We start from the raw sequence: 25,508 nt of genomic DNA, 5'->3' as shown, positions 1-25,508 counted from the left end.
TTTAGAGACTCATCAGATTTTGATTCGAACTATGCATGTTGTCACATCTACTGCTCCACCTCAAAGAGTTTGGAGCCCAGATACATGAAATATCAAACCTAATATACAAACCTACTTCATATTGTGTATCTTCTAAGAAATGCTCACTCTCTCATCCATCAGAATAAAATTCCTTATTTGAAAATACCTAGTTGTGAAACAAATAAAACAAATTATTAAATTTCCTGATTAAAGGCAAATGCAAAATCTTAATTCAAGAATGGATTTGGAGTATCCAAGCTGCAAGATGCCAGCATGGCTGCAAGCCAATGCCCAGATGGGAGAAATAGGAAATCCAGTCTGTGAATTGCAAATATTTAGATTTTAAAGGATACACGGGCCCGAGAAAGGAGCTTGATTTTTTATATACATCATAATAATACAAATAAATTATTCCTACAATATAAATCAATTTCTAAAGTTCTCAGATATTTTTCAGTAATGTTTAATTTTGCCATATAACGTACACAGAGTGACACCTGGGTGGCTCGGTTGGTTAAGCATCTGACTCGTGATTTCGGCTCAGGTCATGGTCTCATGTTTCTGAAATCCAGCCCCACCTTGGCTGTGCGCTGACAGCAGGGAGTCTAATTGGGATTCTCTCTCTCTCTCTCTCTCTCTCTCTCTCTCTCTCAAAATAAATAAATAAACTTAAAAAATTAAATAGAAACATGCAACTCTCCATTTTTTACAGATTGGACAAACATATAAAAAGTGATGGGCTTGCCTAACACCTCACATACCTCACTGTCAGCATCAGGATTAGCTTTCCTTCCAGCTGATCCCTAGGGTAGAGAGTTAAACAATATCTGCAAACTGCCTTTACCATTTTCTACTGATGAGAAAATATTCTACATTGAGACATGGAGAATTAAGAAGACATTTTCACATGCTTTAGGAAAGATTCTTCTGAAAGAGAGGAATGACTTGTGACATTAAGCCTGGTTTCTTGCAGTAAGAAGGTCTCAGTGAAGGGCAATATGTGTAAATAATGAAAAAGGACACGTGGGTTATTGCATTCTGGAAAACAAACCAATGAGGACATGTGTCCAGGGTTCCACATGAGCAAGTAAATTAACTAAATTGTGTGTAAAAGAGTTTTATATGTATAATTTCAGGTATATATTTCTTATATACTGAACAGTAAGAGGTAGTAAAAATTCAAGATGAGAATATATTTGTTTTCTGATGAATTAAAGTTAGTGTCAGAGGGACTTCCAACAGCTCAACAGGTAGAACAATACAAGAAAACACGTAGGAAACCCAAAGGATTTTGAGTCTCAGAGATATCTTTTGTATCATATGTGATATTAATAAGATTTTAGACTCATGATCTCTAACAAGAAAGATGGAATTCATATTAATCCTGATATTTAATTTCCTTTTAATTAATTCAAATATGGAAACAAGAATTCGTTTTTTTTTTTTTAATTTTAATTCTAGTGTAGGTAACATACAGTGTTATATTAGTTTCAGGTGTACAATGAAGTGATTCAACAATTCCATACATCACCCAGTGCTCATCATAAGTGCACTCCTTCATCCCCATCACCTATTTAACCCATCCCCCAAACACCTTCCCTCTGGTAACCATTAAGTTTCTTCTCTATAGTGAAGAGTCTGTTTCATGGTTTATCTCTCTCTCTCTCTCTCTCTCTTTAACTTTGTTCATTTGTTTTGTTTCTTTTTTTCCCACAAAGTTTATTTATTTATTTTGACAGAGAGAGAGAGAGAGAGAGAGAGAGAGAGAGAGAATGTGCACAGGGGAGAGGCAGAAAGCCCTGGCAATAAAGGATCCCAAGTAAGCTCTGTGCCCTCAGCAAACCATGGGATCATGGCCTGAGCTAAAATGAAGAGTCATATGCTCAACCAAATGAGCCACCCATGTGTCCCTGTTTATTAAGTTCCACATACAAATGAAATTGTATGGTATTTGTATTTCTCTGACTGACTTATTTCACTTACATCAATACATTCTAGCTCAATTCACATCATTGAAAATGACAAGATCTCATTCCTTTTTTTTTAATGACTGAATAACGTTCCGTTGTATACACATACCACATTTTCCTTATCCATTTATCTGTGAATGGACATTTGTGCTCTTCCATAATTTGGCTATTGCAAATAACGATGCAATGAAGATAGGGATTCATATATATTTTCAAATTAGTGTTTTGTATTCTTTGGGTAAATACCCAGTATAGTGATTAGTAGATCATATGGTAGTTTTATTTTTAAATTTTTGAGGAACCTCCATACTGTCTTCCACAGTTGCCGTACCGGTTTATATTCCTAGCAACAGTGCACAAGGATTTCTTTTTCTCCACATTCTTGCCAACACTACTGTTTCTTGAGTTTTTGATATTGGCCATTCTGACAAGTGTGAGGTGATATTTCATTGTAGTTTTGATTTAGATTTCTTTCGTGATGAGTGTTGTTAAGCATCTTTACATGTGTCTGTTGAACATCTGTATGTCTTAGAGATATGTCTGTTCGTGTCTTCTAATCATTTTTAAATTGGATTATTTGTTTTTTTGTGTGTGTATTGAGTTGGATAAGTTCTTCATATATTTCGGATACTAACCCTTTATCAGATATGTCATTTTCAAACATCTTCTCCACTCAGTAGTTTGCCTTTTAGTTTTTATGATTGTTCTCTTCACTGTGCAAACGCTTTTTGTTTTAATGAAATCCCAATAGTTTATTTTTCCTTTGATTTCCCTTGCCTCAGGAGACATATGTAGACAGATGTTGCTATGGCTGATGTCAGAGAAATTGCTTCCTGTATTTTGTTCTGGATTTTTATAGTTTCAGGTCTCACATTTAGGTCTTTAATCCATTTTTATTTTATATTTTTGTATACTGTAATGCATCTAGCTTTCCATTTTTCCCAACACAATTTGTTGACAATACCTTTTCCCAATGTATATTCTGCTTCTTTTCTGGAATATTAATTGACCAAACTATTGGGGGTTTGTTTCTGTTTTTTTTTTTTTTTTTTTTTTTATTTTTTTTTTAAGTTTTTTTTTTTTTTGAGAGAGAGAGAGACAGAGCATGAACGGGGGAGGGGCAGAGAGAGAGGGAGAGACAGAATCGGAAACAGGCTCCAGGCTCTGAGCCATCAGCCTAGAGCCTGATGCGGGGCTCGAACTCACGGACCGCGAGATCGTGACCTGAGCCGAAGTCGGACGCTTAACCGACTGAGCCACCCAGGTGCCCCTGTTTCTGGGTTTTCTAATCTGCTCCATTGATTGATGTGTCTATTTTTGTGCCAGTACCATGTTTGATTACTACAGCTTTGCAGTATGACTTGAAGTCCAGAATTGTAATACCTCCAGTTATATTTTTCTTTTTCAACATTGTTTTGGCTATTCTGGGTCTTTTCTGGTTCCATACAAATTTTAGGATCTTTTGTTCTGATTCTGTGAAAAATGCTGTTGGCATTTTGATAAGGATTGCATTACATCTGTAACTTCCTTTGGGTAGTATGGTTATTTTAACATTTGTTTTTCTAATCCATGATTAGATTTTGTTTTATTGTTTACATTGTACAGGTCTTTCACCTCTTTGGTTATGTTTATTCCTAAGTATTATATTATTTTTGCTTCAGTTGTAAATGGGATTATTTTCTTAATTTCTCTTTGCACTCCTTCATTATTCATTAATAGAAATGCAATCGATTTCTGTACATTGATTTTGTATCCTGTGACTTTATTGAATTCATTTATCAGTTCTAGTACTTTCTTGGTGGATTCTTTTGGGTTTTCTATTGTAGTATCATGACATCTGCAAATAGTGTAAGTTTTTTACTTCTTCCTTACCAATTTGGATGCATTTCATTTCTTTTTGTTGTCTGATGGTTATGTCTATGACTTCAGTACTATGTAATATAAAAGTGATGAGAGTGGATATCCCTGACTTTAGAGGAAAAAAACTCATTTTTTTTTTTTTTTTTTGCTATTGACTATGATGTCAGCTGTGGGTTTTTCATATAAGGCCTTTATTATGCTGAGGTATGTTCCCTCTATACATTGTTGAGAATTTTTATCATGAATGGATGTTGTACTCCTTCTATTGATGTGATCATATGGATTTTATTCTTTGTCTTGTTGTTGTGATGGATCACATTGATTGATTTGTGAATATTGACTCACTTTGGCATCCCAAGAATAAATTCCACTTGATTGTGGTGAATGGTTTTCTGAAATGTATTGTTGGATACCTTTTGATATTTTTTTAGAGAGAGAGAGAGAGAGAGCAAGTGAGTGAGGGGCAGAGAAAGAGAGAATCCCAGGAGAGACAGAGGAAGAACAGAAGAAAGAGAGAGAGACAGAGAGAAAGAGCGAGAGAGCGAGAGAGCGAGAGAGAGAGAGAGAGAGAGAAATGGGGCTGATCTGAATCAGGGCTCATGTTTTTAACCAAAGCAGGGCTCCTGTTTTACCAGAAGCAGGGCTTCAGCTCACCCAATGTGGACCTTGAACTCATGAACCTTGAGATAGTGACCTGAGCCAACAATGTCAGATGCTTAACGACTGAGCCTCCCAGGTACCCTTGATAATATTTTGTTGAGGATTTTTGCATCTATGTTCATCAGAGATATTGGCCGATAGTTATATTATTTTCGTACTGTGTTTATCTGGTTTGGGTACCAGAATAAATCGTGCCTTGCAAAATAAATTTGGAAGTTTTCCTTCCTCTTCTATTTTTTTGGTTAGAGTTTGAGAAAAATAGATATTAATACTTCTTTGATTATTTAATAGAATTCACCTGTGAGGCCATCTCCTCTTGGAATTTTGTTTGTTCAAAGTTTTTTTGATTACATATTTAATTTTATTGTTGGTAATTGGTCTGTTCAAATTTCCTATTTCTTCCTGATTCTATTTTGGCAGGTTACATGTTTCTAGAAATTTATCCATATCTTCTAGGCTCTCCAATTTTTTGGCATATAACTTTCCATAATATTCTCTAAAAATCCTCTGTATTTCTGTGGTGTGAATTGTTATTTCTCCCCTTTCCTTTTGAATTTTATTTCAATTCTCTCTCTCTCTCTCTTTTTGATGAGTCTAGCCAAAGGTTTTCAATTTTGTTAATCTTTTCAAAGTACCAGCTCCTTGTTTCAGTGATCTGTTCTATTGGCATTTTTAGTTTCCATTTGCTTTATTTCTGCTCTAATATTTTTTGTTAAATGTTTATTTATTTTTGAGAGAGAAAGAGAGGGAGAGAGAAAGAACGTGCATGGGAGACGGAGAGAGGCAGAGAGAGAGAGGGAGAGGATCCAAAGCAGGTTCTGCACTGACAGCAGAGAGCCCAACGCAGGGCTCAAACTCACAAACTGCAAGATTATGACCTGAGTCAAAGTCAGATGATTGACTGAGTCACCCAGGTGCCACAATTTCTGTTTTAATCTTTATTAGTTCCTTTATTCTACTAGTTTTGGGTTTTGTTGTTGTTCTTTTTCTTTTTTCTGGTTCCTTAAGGTGTAAGGTTAGGTTGTGTATTGCTTTTTGAGGTAGGCCTGTATTCCTATAAAATTCCCTCTTAGAATCACTTTCACCACATATCAAAGATTTTGGACAGTTTGGTTTCATTTTCATTTGTCTCCATGTATTTTTTTTTTTATTCCTCATTGATTTCTTGGTTGATCCATTTATTGTTTAGTAGCACATTATTTAACCTCCATGTATTTATGCTCTTCCCAGATATATTCTTGAGATCGATTTCTAGTTTCATAGCATTATGGTCAGAAAGAAGCATGGAATTACTTTGATTTTTTTTTTTTTTAATTTGTTGCGACTTGTTTTGTGGGCTAATATGTGGTCTCTTCTGGAGAATGTTATATGTGAACTTGAAAAGAATGTGTATTCTGCTGTTTTAGAATGGAATGTTCTGAATACATTTGTTAAATACATCTGGTCCAGTGTCTCATTCAAAGCCACACTTTCTTTGTTGATTTTCTGTTTGGATGATCTGTCCATTGATATAAGTAGGATACTTAACTGCATTAAGTATTTGGGTGTCCTTGTAATGGGTGCATAAATATTTATAATTTTTATATATACCTTGTTGGATTGTCCTCTGAATGATTATATAGTATCCTTCTTTGACTGTTGTTACAGTCTTTGTTGTAAAGTCTATTTTGTCTCATATAAGTGTTGCTACACAGGTTTCTTTTCACATCCATTTGCATGATAGATGTTTCTGTATCCCTTCACTTTCACTGTGTATGTGTCTTTAGGTCTGAAATGAGTCTCTTTTAGGCAGCATATACATGGGTCTTTTTTTCTTTTTAATATTCCATCACCCTATATCTTTTGAATGGAGAATATAGTCCATTTAAATACAGAGTAACTATTGATAGGTATGTATTTATTGCCATTTTATTACTTGTTTTTATGGTTGTTTTGTAATTCTTCTCTATTCCTTTATTTCCTTGCTCTCTTCACTTACATTAGTTGACTTTCTTTAGTGATATATTTAGATTCCTTTCACTTTTTTGCATATCTATTACTGGTATTTGATTTTTGGTTACCATTTGGTTTGTATATATCATCTTCTGCATATAGCAGTTTATATAAAGTTGATAGTCACTTGAGTTTGAAACCATTCTTTACTCCTCTGCTCCACACATTTTTGGTATATGGTGTAATACTTCACATATTTTTATTTTGGATGCCTTGATTGATTTTTACAGATATACTTATTTTTACTACTTTTGTGCTTCCTATTTTCCTTACTCTTGCTTATGGTCTTTCTTTTCCACTCAAAGGGTCCCCTATAACATTTCTTGTAGGGCTGTTTATTGATCACAACTCCTTTAGTTTTAGTTTTTCTGGGAAACTCTTAATTTCTCCTTCTATTCTGAATGATAGCCTTGCTAGATAGAATAATCTAGGTTGCAGATTTTTCCCTTTAAGCAGTTTGAATATATCATGCCACTCCCTTCTGGCCTGCAAAGTTTCTCCTGAAAAATATGCTAATAGCCTTATGAATTTCCATTGGGTGTAACTGTTTTATTTTCTCTTGCTGCTTTTAAAATTCTCTCTTTACCATTATTTTTTTTCCATTTTAATTACTATGTGTTTTGGTGTGGACCTCCATGGGTTGATTTTGTTGGGGGATCTCTGTGTCTTCTGAATCTGGATTTCTTCTTTCTTTCTCAGGTTAGGGAAGTGTTCAGCTATTATTTCTTCAAATACATTTTCTGCTCCCTTTTCTTTTTCTTCTTCTTCTGAGATCCTATATTGTGAGTGTTATTACATTTGATGGTGTTGCTGAGTTCCCTCAGTCTATTCTCATTTTACATTTAAATTTTGTTTTAAGTTTATTTATTTATTTTGATACAGAGAGAGTACAATTGGGGTGAGGGGCAAAGAGAGAGGGAGAATCTCAAGCAGGCCCCATGCTCTCAGTGCAGTCTGATGTGGGGCTGGAACTCATGAAACTCAGATCATGACCTGAGGTGAAATCAAGGTCTGGTTGCTTAACTGACTGAGCCAACCAGGTGCCCCTCATTTTGCATTTTTTTTTCTCCAGGTTACTGATTCATTCTTCTGCTTTGACTAATCTACTATTTACTCCATCTAGGCTTGTTATGTATGTATGTTAATTTATATTGAGAAAGAGTGAGAGAGCACATGAGCAGGGGAAGGGCAGGGAGAGAGGGAGACAGAGAATCCCCAGCAGACTCTGCACTGTCAGCACAGAGCTGGACATGGAGGTCAGTCTCATGAGTCATGACATCACTACCTGAACCGAAATCAAAAGTGGGATGTTCAACAACTGAGCCACCAAGGTGTCCCCATCTAGGTATTTTTAATTTCGTTGACTGTGTTCTTCATTTCTGATTTCTCCTTTTTTATCTCATTGCTAAGGGTCTCATTGATGATTTCCACTCTTTTTTTAAGTTAAGTGTGTAGCTTTATGAATATTACTTAAATCTTAAATTTTCTGTCATCTCTATTACTTATCTCCTTTTTGCTTATTACGTTCCTTGTAATTTTGTCCTTTATTTCATTTAGGACATATTCCTCTGTCTCCTCATTTTCTCTAACTCTCTGTGTCTGTTTCTCTTTACTAGGAAAGACATCCATGTCTCCTGCACTTGAAAGTAATGGTCTTGTGAAGAAGAGGTCCTATAGCCCTAGTGTGCAGTGTCCCTTGTTCAACAGAACTTGATACTTCAGGGTTGTCTCCTATGCCTGATGTATCCACCCTTCTCTTGTGGTGAGCCTTTTAGTCCAGTTGTCTGTAGAGGTTCTCTTTTCCTGTTGTGGACAGTGTTTGGTCCCTGTGGCTTAGTGGGCTAGTCTTGAGATGCCTGGAGCTTAGGTTGAGTCAGAGCAGATACAGTAGCACAAAACTGCAGGGTGATTTTCCTTTGTGTCCCTAGAGTTTTCCTTGGTGGGTGATACCTGTGGTCAGACCAACTGTCTGCATCCAGTCCACTGCTACATCTCTGTCTGACTTCTGGGTGTGATTTTCTTTCCCTGTCTCTGGAGAAAGTCATTTTGGAGTGGTGCTGGGCACTATAGGGACTGCTTGCACACTGCCAGGCTTGTGGCATGGCCCTGTATGGGCCCTGGCCAAAAGCCTATTAGGGCAGCTCCCCAAAGTACAGTTGGGGAGGGCATTGTGATGGGGCAATGGTGCTAGCAAGCTTTATATGTCCCTGTCTTCTGGGGGTGGGGCCCTATAGTGCTGGGACTGAGGCAGGCTATCCAAAGGGGTAGATTGGTGGAAGCACAGCATTGGTGGGGGAGGGGACCAGAGCAGCAGTGTTAACAAGTTACTTAGAGTGTTCCACAGGTGATCCTAGGTTTACACTGGGGAGCTGGGATGGACAATGGCCCCTTTAAGTTCCTTTATCCCTGAAGGAATGTCCCTGGGGTTTCTGTCCCTCAGAACATGCTTTGAGATTAGTAAATAACTCTCCCTCTCATATGCCCCAGGCACATTTCAAACTGCTGCTTCTATGCTGCAGAGATATGCTTCTATCTCTGTGGGCTGTTTATTCTGCTATCTTTTTAATGGCAGGGACTCAGTTTCCTCTTGCCCTCCTAGCTATCTCAGAGAAAAGCCAACTGATTTTTTTTTTAATTCCACATTTTAAGTCCTGCTAGTTGTAAGAACTCACAAAATTCAGCTCCTTTGATTTTCAAAGCCATATATTATGAAAATTTGTCTTCCCTGTGCAGGTTTCTTGGTATGAGGGTCTCCCCTCTCGATGCCTGCAGTGTGCCTCTCTCCCATGGACAGTCTGAGGAGTCCATTTAGTTCCTGACCATGTCTCCACCCTTCCAACTCTCTTCAGTGTGGCCTCTTCTCTACATTTAGTTGTGGAGTTTATTTTGCCAGCCTTCAGGTAATTCTCTGGGTTATTTACACTGATGTGAGTGTTATCTAGTTATATCCATGGGGTAAGGTGAGCCTAGCATCATCTTACTCTGCTATTTTCTTCAGAAGTCCAGAATCTTTTGAAGACAGTTAAAATTAGAGTCATTGTGTTCTCTTCATCTTGGGTAAATTGGGTTTTTCATGATTTACCTAAAATTTAACCTATATTCCCCAGAAATTTGTCATTTTTAATCATTATCTTCATCTGGCAGTTAATACCATAGGGCTAAAATGCATTTAGACAATGTCTTGTTGTAGGGACATGGTTAAATTTGGAAGAGTAGATAGTTCCAAGGCAATGTTTGAAATTGCTAATATCCATTCTCACAGGAATCATATACATTTTTTTTCATTTCCATATTAAATAAACCCTTTTTCCTGAAATATTTATATTTGCTAAAGCCAAGGAAAACAGGGATGGTAAAAGACACAAAAAAGTACTACACCAAGAAAAGAAACAGACAAAAACTTGAGAACAAGTCCATATATTTATATGGCGTTGTTATAAAATATTAGGTAGCTCCTTTGGTGGAATTTTATAGTAGTATGACAAGGACCTGTAAGTGTGGTTTTCTATGTTGTTGACAAAGGAGTTGTAAAAAAATGAGAAATGAAAAAGAGAGACTACGGGGATGTGCAGTGGGATGTTTTATACCCCAAACTTTAATCCAAATGACTACTATCAATTTTTTTTTCTCCAAACAGTAAGTACTGAGAGGTAATATGATCAAGTCAATTGAGACTAGTAAAAAACAAATAGGAAAAACTAAATTCTGGGCAAAACTATGTGCCTGATAAACTGCCTCTCTCTGCCTTAGCCTCTTCAGTTTGTATTATGATGGCACCAGTCTTTATTGACTTTCAGCAAGTTACTTGATTTTGTTAAGTTCTTTGCAACATCACAGATAAAAAAAAAAAAAAACAAAAAAAAACAAAAAAAAACAAAAAAAAAAACCTAAAAATCCACAATGGACATTGTAATTTCCCCACATTGTTTCTCTTAATCTGTTAAATATCATTGAAAATTGTTAATTTTCAATTTTTTGTTTCAGAATCAAGCATTCAAGATAATTCATAGAGTTGCAGATACAGGTAAGTTATTAAGGAAGAGATGTACTTCAATTAATTCTACTCCTCACCACCAAATAATTCAGATGAGAATTTATACATGTGCCTTGAACTTGCCAGGACTATGATATTCAGAACAGCATGCCATCTGACAGAGGTCCCAAGAGCCATCATCATTTCAGTTTCAGTCAAATGAATAAAAATGGGTTACCATAATCTGGTAACTGAGAGAACTGGAAAGTGTAAGATCAGGTTATGTAACTGTAACTTTTTCATGGAATTAATATATTAGCCTTAGTTTGCATTTGAGACATTTATGCTATTCTAGGCTATTCCAAATCCTTTAATGCATTAAATCAAGATTTTTTCTTTCACTAACAAGATACCACTTCATTGCTTGAGGAAAACATCCTTAAATTGAGTTTTCATTTATGTGAAGTAAAGAAATTCAGAAAGGGAAAAATTAAACAAATTGCTTAATTTCATAATCTAAAGTAAGTGGCATATCATATATTACAGTTGGTTGTAGTATATTATTTATTTTGAGATAGTTATAATTCATAGGTAGTTGCAAAAAACTGTACAGGAAGGTCCTGTGAAACTTTTACCTCTCCTCAATGTTAGCATCTTAGATAGCTACAGAATAGAATAAACACCACGAACTTGGTGTTGGTACAATCTACAGAGCTTATTCTTATTTCATCACTTTACATGCTCTCATTTGTATGTGTGCCTTTGTGTATGTGTCTGGAGTTGTATGCACAATAATCATGGCATGTCCCTTTTATTTATGTTTTCTTTGATTTCTTCCTCGGTGTCTTTCATCACATGACAAAATTTTCAGCATACAAATCCTAACACATTTTGTTAGTTATAAGTAAGTGTTTCATTTTTTAGCCACTGTAAATGGCCTTGTGTTTTTAATTTTGGTTTCCACATATTCATTTTAAGTATATAGGAGTGTAATTAATCTTACATCCTGTGACTTTGATGAACTCACTTGTTAATTCTAGGAATTTGAGGAGTAAACTGTTGGAGATTTTTCTACATGCACAATCATGTCATCTGTGAATGGGGCACTTCTGCTTATTCTTTTTCAATTTTTACTCCCCTTTTCACGTTTTTATTGCTTTATTACATTTGCTAGGACTTACAGTACCATGCTGAATAATAGTGAAAGCAGACATCCTTGCCTTATTCTTCAACTTAGGAGGAAAGCTTTCAGTTTTTCACCAGTAAGTATGATGTTAAATAATAATTTATTTTGTTATGAATGCTCTTTATCAAGTTAATATTAATTTCTCTCTAGTCCCACAATGTTGAGAGTTATTACAATGAGTATATTTTGGATGTTGTCAAATTCTTCTTCTGGGTTAATTGATATGCTCAAACAGGTTTTTTTCTTAGCTTGTTGTTATAATGGGTTGTATTGATTGGTTTTAGAATATTGGACCAACTGGCATGCCTGGGTGGCTGTTGGTTGAGTGTCTGACTCTTGGTTTTGGCTCAGGTCATGATTTCACAGTTTTGTGAGTTCAAACTCTGTGTCTGGCTCTGCAATGGCAGTGCAGATCCTGCTTGGGTTTGTTTTTTTTTTTTTTTTTTTTTTTTTTTTCCCCCTCCCTCTCTCTCTCTCTGCTCCTCCCTTGCTCTGGCTGTCTCTGTCTCTCTCAAAATAAATAAATAAACTTAAAAAAAAAGAATATTGAACCAACCTTGCATATCTGGAATCAACTTCACTTGGTCATATATATAATTCTTTTTATATTGTTCTATTCAATTTGCTAATGTTTTACTGAGAATCTTTACATTTTTATGAGGGACCTTGGTCTTATTTTGTTTTGTGTTTTTTACTTTCTTTGTCTGACTTGGTGTCAAGGTAATACTGATCCCATATAATGAGAAAGGTTTCCTCATTTTCTACTTTTGGAAAAGATTGTGTAAAATGTGTGTTTATTCTGTAAATGTTTTGTAAAATTTCATGGCGATACAATCTTGACATGAAGATTTATTTTAGGGGAAATTTTTAATTACAAATTCAATTTCTTTAATAGTTGTAGCACTGGTTCAGTTGTCTATTTCACGTTGGTTGTGCTTTGCTTAGTAGTTTTTGGTTTTTGAGAAATTGGCTCATTTTTATGTTGTTAAATTCATAAATGTGAAGTTGTTCATAGCATTCTCTTATTAATCTCTTAATTGCTACTGTATCTGTTACAATATCTCCTATTTTGTTACTGATATTAGTGAATTGTGCCATCTCTTTTAATCTTGTCAAATTTACTGGAAGTACATCACTTATTTTATATTATATTATTTTATTTTTATTGTTTTATTCATTCATTCATTCATTCACTCAGGAATCAGCCTTTTGTTTTATTGATACTTTTCTGTTTTCTTGCTTTCAGGTTTTTTTTTTTAATTTATCTCATGTTTATTATTTCCTTCCTTCTGTTTGCTTTATGATTTATCTTCTCTTATCTTTTCTGAATTCTTGACCAAAGAACTTAGAATATTGTTTTGAGATTTTTTTTCTAATAGAAGTATCCATTGGCATAAATTTCCCTCTCAACATGGCTTTTTTGTATTTTTATTTCCTTTGAGACTTCTTCTTTGATACATGAATTATTTAAAAGTATATTGGGGCGCCTGGGTGGCTCGGTCGGTTAAGCGTCCGACTTCGGCTCGGGTCATGATCTCGCGGTCCGTGAGTTCGAGCCCCACGTCAGGCTCTGTGCTGACAGCTCAGAGCCTGGAGCCTGTTTCAGATTCTGTGTCTCCCTCTCTCTCTCTGCCCCTCCCCTGTTCATGCTCTGTCTCTCTCTGTCTCAAAAATAAATAAACGTTAAAAAAAATTTAAAAAAATTAAAAAGTATATTAATTAATTTTCAAGTATTTGAAGTTTTTCCTGTTGTCTTTCTGTATTGATTTCTAGTTCAACTCCATTATCATCAGACAGACACTCTGTATTATTTAAATTCTTTAAATCTGAGAAGGTTTGTTTTATGACACAAATATTTTCTATCTTTATGAATGTCCCATGGACAGCTGAAAAGAATATATATTCTGCTGTTGGTTGAATTGTTCTAAAATGTCAATTAGGTTGTGTTATTTGATCATTCTCAATTCTTCTATATATTTATATTTTATATATTTTCTGGGAATGAAATGTTGTAATTCTCAGCTATAATTGTGGGTTATTCTATTTTTTTTTTTTTTAGTTTTACTAATGTTCACTTTATGTATTTTGAGTCTTTTTTGTTTTTTGCAACCATATTTAGAATCACTATGTACTCATGATGGATTGATACCTTTAACATTAAGTAATATTCATTTTATGTTCCTAGTAATTTTCTTTGTTATGTAGCATACATCATCCAATATATATCATATATATATCACTCTTGCTTTTTCTGATTAATGTTTGCATAATGTATCTATTTTCATACTTTTATTTTTAACCTATACCATGTTTGAAATAAGTTGCTTGTGGACAACATATGGTTGTGTCAGTTTTTAAAAAATCAACTCTGCTAATCTTTGTGTTTTAATTGGTGAATTTAGATTATATTTAAAATAATCACTAATATGATATGGCTTAAATTTACATTTTATTATGTGTTTTCTGTTTGTTTCTTCTGTTCTGTACTCCTCTGATTCCTTTGCCTTATTGTGAGTTACTAAAATACTTTTTACTTTATTTAAAAATTATTTTTACTTTCTTTTACTTACTAATTCCAATTTTATTTACTTATGTATTTTTGAGTATATTTATTCATATCATTTGCTTCATGATTGATGCAGTTTACAGTATTCCTTTTTGCCTTGTTTCTTCCTACTTGTGTAATCTTTTACCACAGTGATGGAATATTAAAATCTTATTTCCATTGAGGCACCTTTACTTTTCTTACCTTTTATATATGATTATCTTAAGTGTTTTCTCTAAATACATTGAAAACCAGCAGCAAATCCTGTTACTTTTTTTTTAAGTTTATTTATGTATTTTGAGAGAGAGAGAGCTCAAGTGGGGTAGGGGCAGAGGGGCGGGGGCAGAGGATCCAAAGCAGGCTTTGTGCTGACAAGCAGACAGCTTAATGTAGGGCTAGGACTCACAGTGAGATTTTGACTGGAGCCGAAGTCAGACACTTAACTACTGAGCCACCCAGGCACCCTTGTTACATTTTTTTTATTTAAATATCAAATATCATTTAAGGAACTTGAGAAGAAATTAACAATTATATTTAATCCTATTTTACCCTTTCATAGAATGTTCTTTCCTTACTGAAGTTCCTATCTTTCTGCTTCATTTTCTGTTTATAGAGGGACTTTCAGCCATTTTTTTAGGGTAAATATTCTGTTATCAGATTCCCCTAATTTTACTTTGTTTGAGAATTCTTAACAGATAGGTTTTAATGATATAGAGCTCACAGACTCACAGTCAATAGTGTTTGTGGAGAGTTTGTTTTGTTTTGTTTTGTTTTTAATATGAATGAAATCAATTGTCAAATTGCTTTCCATACAACACCCAGTGCTCATCCCAACAGGTGCCCTCCTCAATACCCATCACCTGCCCTCCTTCCCTCCCACCCCCCATCAACCCTCAGTTTGTTCTCAGTTTTTAAGAGTCTCTTATGTTTTGGCTCCTTCCCTCTCCAACCATTTTTCTTCCTTCCCCTCCCCCATGGTCTTCTGTTAAGTTTCTCAGAATCCACATAAGAGTGAAAACATATGGTATCTGTCTTTCTCTGTGTGACTGATTTTGCTTAGCATGACAATCTCCAGTTCCATCCATGTTGCTACAAAAGGCCATATTCCATTCTTTCTCATTGCCATGTAGTATATGGTTTATATACACAATGGAATACTACATGTTTTTTTGTTTGTTTGTTTTTGTTTTGTTTTCAGCACTTGGAAAAATATTTTGCCACTTCTTGCATGGTTTCAGATGAGTTGGGATTCCCCTATAGGTAGTGTATTGTTTCTAGTTACTCCTGACATTCTTTTTCTTTAATTTTTAAAAATGTACTTATGATGTGCCTTGCCATGAATTTCTTTCGATTTTACCTAATTGAGGTTCATTCAGCCTCTTCAGTCTGTAGGTTTATTCCTTCTGTCAAATTTGAGAATTTTTCAAGCATTATCTTTTTTAATGATTTTTCAGTCCCACTCTTTCTTCTATCCTTCTGTGACTCAGATGATACAAATGCTAGATACTTTGTTATTGTCCCACAGATCCCCAAGGCTCTGTTTTTTTTTGTTTTGTTTTGTTTTTTTGTTTGTTTGTTTTGTTTTGTTTTTTCCCTTTCAGGTTATCTTCTGTCTGCTAAGATTCTGTAAATTCTACTGGTCTATACTTAAGTTCGTTGATTCTATGCTTTCTCATCTCCTTTGTACTATTGAGTCCATCCAGTGCTAGAATTCCCAGTTTGATATTTCTTACAGCCTCTCTTTCTTTGATGAAATATTCTATTTCTTTTTACACTCGTTTCAAGAGATTTCATCATTGTTTATAAAAGCATGTTTATGATGGTTGATTTACCCACGTCAGAAAATTCCAGCAATTGAATCATGTCTGTATAGACATCAATTGATATTGTGATTTTTCTTGTTCTTGATATGGCAAGAAACATATCCTTTTCCAGGGCCTTAAGTTGGAAAGAATAGCCTTTTCTTTTGCTTTCTTTCTTTCTTTTTTTCTTCCTTTTTTTCTCTTTCTTTCTTTCTTTCTCCTTTCTTTCCATGGCAATTGGTAGTTCAGATTGGATGCTTCTCTGGCTCTCAGACCAGGATATATTAGAGCTAAAAAGAAATCCCTGGGAACTCACTGCAGTATTTTCTCAAACTCTAAGATCCTTAGCCAGTTCACTTTCTTCTTTCTAGATGCCAGAATCCTTTTATGATTGTTGAATTATTTCCAGGTATTTACTTGTATTTAGAGGAGTGCTACAGGGAAAATTAAGTCTTTACCACCTTTTCTGACACTCAAAGTCCAAGCATTTTTTTTTTTAATAAAAGAGAGTAAATGAAACATCAACCTAATATTTATTAAAAGAACATAAATTCATATATAAACTTGATGATTTTGGGTTTGAATTCTAGTTCAGTAACACATCACCTATGGAAGCTGGGACAATTCACATAAGCTTCCTAAGCTTCAATTGCCATGTTCAAAAATGGGAATAAACCCTCCAACTTGAAGTCCTTTGTAGAAGTGCCAAGTTATATGTAGAAATTAATTAGGATAGTGTTTGAGAATTGTAATGATTAATTTTATATGCCATTTTGACTAGGCCACAGTTTACCCAAACATTTGGTCAAATAGATTAACATTTGAATCAGTAGACTGATTAAAGGAGATTCTTTTTCCTAATGTGAATGTCCTCATTCAATCATTTGAAGGCCTCAATAAAACAAAAAACCTGACCATTGTCCGATAATTCACACAAGTAAGAGATAATTCCTCCTGTTTAACTGCCTTCAAGCAAGGACATAATTTTTTTCCTGCCTTTGGGCTCACATAGAAATATGAGGTGACTACTTTAGTCTCAAACGTGCCAGCTTTGATTGGAACTATGCCATCAGCTCTGCTGATTCTGAGGCCTTCAGATTTGGACTGGAAATGCACCACTAGCTTTCCTAAGTCTAGCTTGCTGACTGCAAATCTGGGGATTCCTTAGCCTCTATAATCATATAAGCCAATTTCTTATCATCTCTCTCTCTGAGTATATGTATGTATGTGTGTGTATGTATATATACACATATAATATATAATATATATATATATATATATATATATATATATCTGTTTCTCTGGATAAACCTGGTTAATAACATAGTCATCTAAGAGAAGCTTTTCTTATATTTAGTATAATGTGTCATTCACTTCAAATAAGTTGTGAGAATTGAAAGTATATTCATTGGTGGGGCACTTGGGTGCTCAAATAGGATGTGAGAATTAAAAGTATATTCATTGGTGGGGCATGTGGATGGGGCACCTGTGATGACAGCTCAGAGCTTGAAGCCTGCTTCAGATTCTGTGTCTCCCTCTCTCTCTGTCTCTACCCCACTCACACTCTGTCTCTCTTTCTCTCAAAAATAAATAAACATTAAATTTTTTAAAAGTTATTTTCATCAGTGAGCTAAACAATTTATGTCTATTTCACTTTTCTCTGCTTATGCAAACTCTGCTTCTTAAAAAGCAATATCCAAAATATATCATACCTCAAAGTTAGATTGAGTCTGTTGATATTATCCATCTATTTGCAACTCCTTGTATACTTAAAAAAATAAGGTATTGATTTTTCCAATCCCCAGCCCATCTCCACAAGCAGATCATAATTTCATTATATTCTCAGAACAGTGCTTACATAATATACAGCAAAAGTTCTACACTGCATAAATAGCACATTTAATTTTAATGTTTTTAAATACTCTTATTTTAATAGCTGATGATCTCAGAGTATTTTGGAAAGTTTTAAAATTTAATATTATATCTATTTCACTTATATGACATCCAGTAAAGCAATGTTGAATAAATATATATTGTTTATATAGGTTCATTGTGCATTCATATTTTAACACCATTGTGAATGACTTACATAATTTTTGAAATGTACCTAGTCTCTAAGAAATGTCATACCAGATTCAGAAAGTAAGTCTAGCAAAGTTAGAGTCAAACTGAACTTGTTGTTAGTAATGAAAGTAGATGTGATGGTCAGCATGGTCATCCATCAGGAAGATGCACTTAACAGATATCTTGAATGTTTTCCAGAAGCATATCATAAAAATAGAAAGTACAAGAAATAGGTGACTAGTGTAAATTGAGCAGTGACCTAAATACACTATATAAAACTAATGGAGACTACAGTCCTCTTTTCTTTCGCTATTATCCAATTGAAGGACTGACTTTATTTCCAAAGTCTAAGAACTATATATTTCAACTTTTGAATTCAGAGACAAATGATTCTGTTGAGTCAAAGTGAGGTTGTAATAACCTAGAACTAGCTAAAGTTGCAGAGGAAATACCAAACAAAAAGAATGTTATTCCTTGAATATGTAACAAAACAAATATTTCCAGTCTTGGAGAAGTTTAATAGAAATAATAAAATAAGACCCAATTAAACATGTCACAATTGAGGCCATTAAATGCAAAGGAGAATCCGCTGGCCTTTATGTGGCAGTTATGTAGATATGCTGCTCTTAGCGCCTTTCAAGAAATCATTTTCTGTTCAACTTCACGGAGAGCAGTTAGCTGACAGCATCCAGATGTGATCACCTTTAGAATATGGCTCAGTGTTGGAGCTGAGGTCATGTGCCTCCCAGGAAACCCTTAGCACAAAGACTGAGCATGGTAGGAGAAAAAGGGCCTTGCCATTAATGCCTAATGAGAAACTCCTCTGATGGGCAATCTTTGTTCTGGGATACACTGGGTTGTTCAAGGCCACTGACTCTCAACCAGAGGTAACTGTGCACCCCCCAAATGACATTTGGAAACATTTGGGAGATACTTTCCATTGTCACAAGTAGTGGATATGCTACTGGCATGTAGTCGTAAAGGCCAGGTAAGCTAGCAAAGATCATAAAATTCATAGGACAGCCCTCTGCAACAAACAGTTATCAAGACCAAAATTTCAGTAGTGTGGATGTTGGGAAACTCTAACCTAGATTTGATCCTATCAAGGATCTCCCTGAAGATCTTCATGCTCAGTCCACTTTCTCCTCTCTTTCTTTTCGAACATCAGAGCTGCTCTGTGGTCCGGGGGCTTTCCTATTCCATTTCCCTTCCTTTCCTATTCCATTTATTTTCCTATTCCTATTTCCCCATATCTTCTTTGTCTTTCCAGGTGTTAACTTCTCCTGGAATTTCTAAATCAGGCCAAGAATCTGATTTCTGAAAGAATCTGATTTCTGACATTTTTTAGTAAATATTTAGTAATCATCCACAATGCTCCAGTGACCTTACAAGGTGCTAAGATAGACATGTAAACAAAATAAGAACTTTATCTCAAGAAACTCATGCTTTAGCAGATAGAAAATTACATGACATAAAATATAATCAATATTATAGTAAAATGCAGTGGAAGTTCTGCATTATTGGAAGGTACAGGAATGCATGCTGTGCACATCATGGAATTTAGTCAGGAAGTATTTCACTGTTAACTTGTGGTCCTTAAATCATCCAGTTTAAGGACATAATTACTCTTAGACCATGGAATTGACATGATTTTTCATATGGAATCAGGTATCATCTGTAAGCAGATAAGGGGTAGGGAGACCCTGATATTATTCTACATATAGACATTGCTTTTGCTAAAAAACAAAACTGATTATTTATTTTTAAAATAGATTGATGGCATCCCATGGGTCTCATACTGTTTTATATGCTTTTCAAGATCTTTCCAAATCAGCTATAATGTGCCTTTCAAGACTAAAGTTATATATATTTCCCATACTCACACTCAATTTTCATTCATTCCTTACTGAGCACCTGAGCATCTCTCACATGCTAGGGTTCTGAGCTGGGCAGTGTTCATTTCATAGCGAACAAGATGGACGCAGTCTCCGTGTTTAGGTTGCTTACAGTCATTAAGTATTACTTGCCCTTTCTAAGCTTAATATGCTTCTTCTTTGTCCATGCTCCTTCCCATGATTAAACTCCCTTTAGATTTCCTTAGTCTGATAATTTCTTCTCTATATTTCAAGTCTGGTATCTTTCAAAAGTTTTTCCTAGACCTTCACTTTACTTTGTTGTGCTTTTGTAACACTTTGTTTATAGCACAGTTCTCACCTATAATAGTTTAGCAAAGATAAATTTGTCTCCTGATCTAAACTTGTGAACGCTTTGAAGGCATAAGCCATATCTTATCTATACTTGCTTCCCAAGCACCCAGCAAAGTGCCTGACTTAGTTAGACACTCAATAAATGATCATGTTTGATATTGTATTTATCATCAAATTGTCAACAGTTCAAACATTAACAAAACCCTAATGCCAAACATGTATTTCTTCACTTTGGGTCTTGAAAACTCTGCCTATATTTAGCCATCATTAGATCTTGGGCATTTCTCTGTGCTATGTTCACTCTTCTTTAATTTGCCCAACATAGAAGATTCTTCCTTTATGGACACCTAGTCTGTGTAATTTGTTTTTCCTAACATCCATTAAAGCAGGCCACTTTACTCAATGGCAAAGCACACTGAAAAGTATTCTTTTCTCAGGTGGGAGAATAAAGAATCTGTAACCAAGGCAAATTCTTCAGCTTCAGATATATTGTGTGTAATTAGTTATATGCTTTTATGAAAAAGGAAGCATCTAAGATTTAAAATATGTTGCAAAAATGAGAATATTAGATCAGATTTCCAAATTAACAAGCTTAATTGATGATTAAAATAGTAGAGTTACAGGTGAGAAAAATGATAGAATGTATGGTACAAGTTCTTCCATGTTATACAACTTCCTATAAGAATTTAGAAAGTTTTTAAAGACAGTTTAAGTCTCACTAAGGTGACTTTAGCATTTGTAATATTATTGAAAGAACATAAGATTTTGAGAGAATAGACATGAGTTTTAAATCTCAGCTTGTTGTATGATATTATTGAAAACTTTTAATCAGTTTGACACCTAGCTTCCTCATATAAATATAAAATATAATAACTACTAATAATAGATATTGCATACCTTTTATTAAACTTAAATGACATAAATGAAAATTAACAATATAGTAGGCATTTGAAAAGTGTTTATTGACCCTAATCTAGCTTCCTGCTTTTCAACTTAAGCTTTAAGTAAATAAGAACAGTTAGTAATGTTTAGAGGATTGAGGCCAATAGCTCAAAGCAATGCATGATATAACCATAATTTGGTCCAGAAGAGAGAAAATAAGATTTGGCTTTTACTTCAAATGTACTATTTCAGTTTAATAGAAATTTGTAGTCTTAGATTATTTTTCTTTTAAATTTACCAAATGGTGTTTAACATAAAATTATGTCATGAACAGTCTCATAATAACATTTCCTTCTTAACCAGCAACACCAAATTTTTTCACCTTGCAATGAACAGTAACATTATGATAAAACTGAATTTCACATTTATGAGTTAAGAATTTATGATCATTTAGACCAGACCAAAGTATGAAGTCTATGTTATCTATGAATAAAACTAGCAGATGTCAAAATACTCTCTTACTGTAAGTACTGTGGTGCTAGATAAAACATACGACATTTTTCATCTTGGGGTCCCAGGGTGGCTTAGTTGGTTAAGCATTCAACTCTTGATTTCCACTTAGGTCATGATCTATCTCATGGATCGTGAGATCAAACCCCATGTTGGGCTCTGGGCTGACAGCCTGGAGACTGCTTAGGATTCTCTCTTTCCCTGTCTGCCCCCCACCACTTGTGTGTGCTCTGTCTTTCTCAGAATAAATAAATAATCATTAAAGAAGGCATCTTTCACCTATAAAGTGGCATTATAATATTCTACTTCATAAGGTTTTTGATAGGATTAAATAAAATTATGAATGTGATAATATTTTAGAAATATAGTACATACGAAAGCTTGTCATTGTTATATTCAGAAAATCGATATTAAAATGAAAAAAAAATAGTGATTCCTGACTGTACACCTCATTATGACATCCTGTCAGCTAGGTTTGCTGTCAAGTGTCTGTGACCTAGCGTGTGTGGCCTACTCCATGGCCCATTAGACATCTGCAAAGATTTTTCAGGGTAACCTGTGTTTACCTGTTTCATGGAGGAGGAGACTTGCCAAGGAGTATATTTCTGAAAGTAAAATAAATCACTCCCTTGGCATTAGGAAAATTTAGATACATTAATATTCCCTTTACAAATTATGTTTGCAACTATGAATTTCTAAAGTTAAATTAATTTTCTTCTGAAGCGGTATACTTTCAAAACAAGATTAATTGTTCTTAGAAACAATGGGTATAATGAGATAGACAACGAGTTAACTTTACAATGTGGCTTCAAAGAAAAATAGCTATTGATGCAGATACTGAGTGGTACTCACTGTTCTAAAACTGTTATGGTGGTTAAATGCCAGTAATTTTGTTCTTAGCCATTTTCCACTTGAATTATTCCAATATGTTTTAAAAACTGTCACACTGAATGATATTAATGGTGCAACAAATTGACTAGTATTATAGGAATGTATCTATTATTTTTATGGGCATATTTAATTGTACTTGTTTCTTTAGATTTCTAATTAAAACCGGCAGTAAAAATGATGTCTTCGATTTAAGCTGCATTCTTAGACTTAAAGATACCTCATAATTAGCCCTAATATACAGATAGTTCAGAAAGATATAATGCTAACATATTAAAGTGGATTGGATATCCTATTATTAGCCCTATTATTAACATAAACCCTTGCCAGCGGGGGGAAAAACCCACAAATACATAAATACTATCCGTGGACTATGTGTTACTTCAGTTTCTTGCACAAAATTCTTGATGTTATAGACTAAATGTCAGAGAGACCAGGACATAAACGGTGGCATGATCCCAAAGGGAAGAGTTTATCAGTTCCACTGTATTTAATACTGCACTGAATACTGCACATTTTAAATACTATCTCAAGAATTTACTACAGATTTAAAGTAAAAGAGGTAAAAATCCACACATTTCTGTAAAATAGTGTGACAATTTACCAAATGATCTCTATTTTCACTCAGTTTTAGGCAGACACCAATTAGAGGACTGAGTTCTCAGAGTCTCTAAGGGCAGTTCTACACTTCACATTTTCAGTGACAAATTATATTTGACATTTAATTTAAAACCCAAGACACCATAACATGAAATCTTCTAGGACATTAATGATAAAGCATTAAGGTATCCTCCCATTTCCTTGTTGCCTGAGGTTACCTCTAGCATTTTCCAGAAGGCTGCGTCAGTACTGCAGCATCATGCTCATTGGGTTATGTGTTCCTAATGCACATGTATAATCTGAATACTGGGCATGGTTCTTAGATGCTTAGTTACACATCTCTTATAGTTGCTTGTCAACAGAAAACCTAAGACAGCATGAGCTCTGTAGGCAGTAAGCTATTAATTGAATTTTTTGTTGTTGTTATGGTGGTAGTGGTTATAGTGATTATGCTTTATATTTAAAGAGAATGAAAAGACATAGGCAATTTTTAAAAATAATATCGGAATGCTTGATTATAGGAACACCCTGCTTTGTTTGTAATTACCATCTATTAGAACCAATGGGAGCCTAATTTTCCTCTAAACTCCTTCAGTGGATCTAGTTATTTATGATTATGATATAGCTGAAATATGGTATTTGAAACTAGATAGATGTGGACCCAATACCTATTATATTATCTATTAATTGTGACTCCTTCAGAATTTTACATAACCTCTTCAAGACTATTTTTTGTGTGTGAATAAAGATACACATAATTCTTTGAGGGGTTCCTGGATGGTTCAGCTGGTTGAGTGACTGACTTTTTTTTAATTTTTAAAAAAATATTTTTATTAATTTTTTTAATCTTTATTTATTTTTGAGAGAGAGACAGAGACAGAGTGTGAGCAGAGGAGGGACAGAGGGAGAATGAGACACAGAATCCGAAGCAGGCTCCAGGCTCTGAGCTGTCAGCACAGAGCCCGACGGGGGGCTCAAACCCATAAACCGCAAGATCTTTACCTGAGCCGAAGTCAGATGCTCAACGACTGAGCCACCCAGGTGCCCTGAGTGACTGACTCTTGATTTCTGCTCAGGTCATGATCTCATAGTTCATGAGTTTGAGCCCCGTATGGAACTCAAGCTGACAGCACAGAGCCTGCTTGGGATTTTCCTTCTCCCTCTCTCTCTGCCCCTCCTCTGCTCAGTGCACACACTGGCACTCACTCACTTTCTCTCAAAATAAATAAATAAACTTAAAAAAAAGATGATTTAAAAAATATACATACAATTCTTTGAATATTTTTTAAAATCTTATATTAATAAGACAATTTCAAGTTACATTTATGAATCTGGGATTATACCTTCCTAATTAGCACAAGATAGTATTTAAGAACTCATGTTATGGGTTTGAATTTCAGCTCTGCACGTTTTGAGTAACTAAACCTTGGGTAATTTATTTAAAATCTCTAAGTCTGAGCTGGGGTGACCTCTAACCTTATGTGGCTATTAAGCCCTTAAATTGTGGTTACTACATATTGAGATACTTAAGTGTAAAATACACATTGAATTTCAAAAAATACACATTGGATTTCAAAAAAAGGAATGTCAATTTTACAGTAACTTGTTTTATATTTATTAAGTGTTGAAATGATTCAATTTTAGATCACATATATTAAATTTTACTTTATATTTCACTTATTTCTTTTCACTGTTTTAAAAAATATGACTGCTAGAAAATTTAAATTTCCATACATTGCTTGATTTTGTGATTCACTTTGTATTTCTCTCAGACAATGCTTCTCTAAGCCTTATTTTTATTTTGCTCATCTGCAAAACAGAATTTATAATAGTATAATCTCCAAAGAGTTTCTATGAGTATTAATGATATCATGTATAAATACCAATTTTTTCTAATGCTTAGAACACAGTATTGTTTTTTTTTCTTTCTTCATGTGAGGTGGAGAGCAAGTTTCCCTAAATTGTGATGTTCTGCATGATGCATTTATTTGGTTCATATGCGTAGACTAAGATGCATAAGGCTGTACTGGTTATCTGTAGATTTTCTATGTTACATTCCACTCCATAAATTTAATGTTTTATTGAGTTTATTTATTAGCCAGTCTATCTTTCTTTATTTTTAAGATTTATGAGAGCAGAGAATGTGAGTTATTATCTTATCATCTCCAGGACAGGGCTTTGTATTTTTAGCTATTATCAGATAATTAATATTTACATGTTTATTGTTGCAGATTTTATAGTTATCAAATATTTACTAACCATAAGTAGTTGGCAATTTCAGTGAAAAGAGTTGCTTATGATTGAAGGCTGATACCATGTTATCTATTCAAATGATGCCCCCAAATATA

Source organism: Panthera uncia, chromosome D1, assembly GCF_023721935.1.
Source record: "Panthera uncia isolate 11264 chromosome D1, Puncia_PCG_1.0, whole genome shotgun sequence".
Classification (NCBI taxonomy): Eukaryota; Metazoa; Chordata; class Mammalia; order Carnivora; family Felidae; genus Panthera; species Panthera uncia.
The sequence above is the reverse complement of the archived record's forward strand: the minus strand, read 5'-3'. Positions refer to the sequence as shown.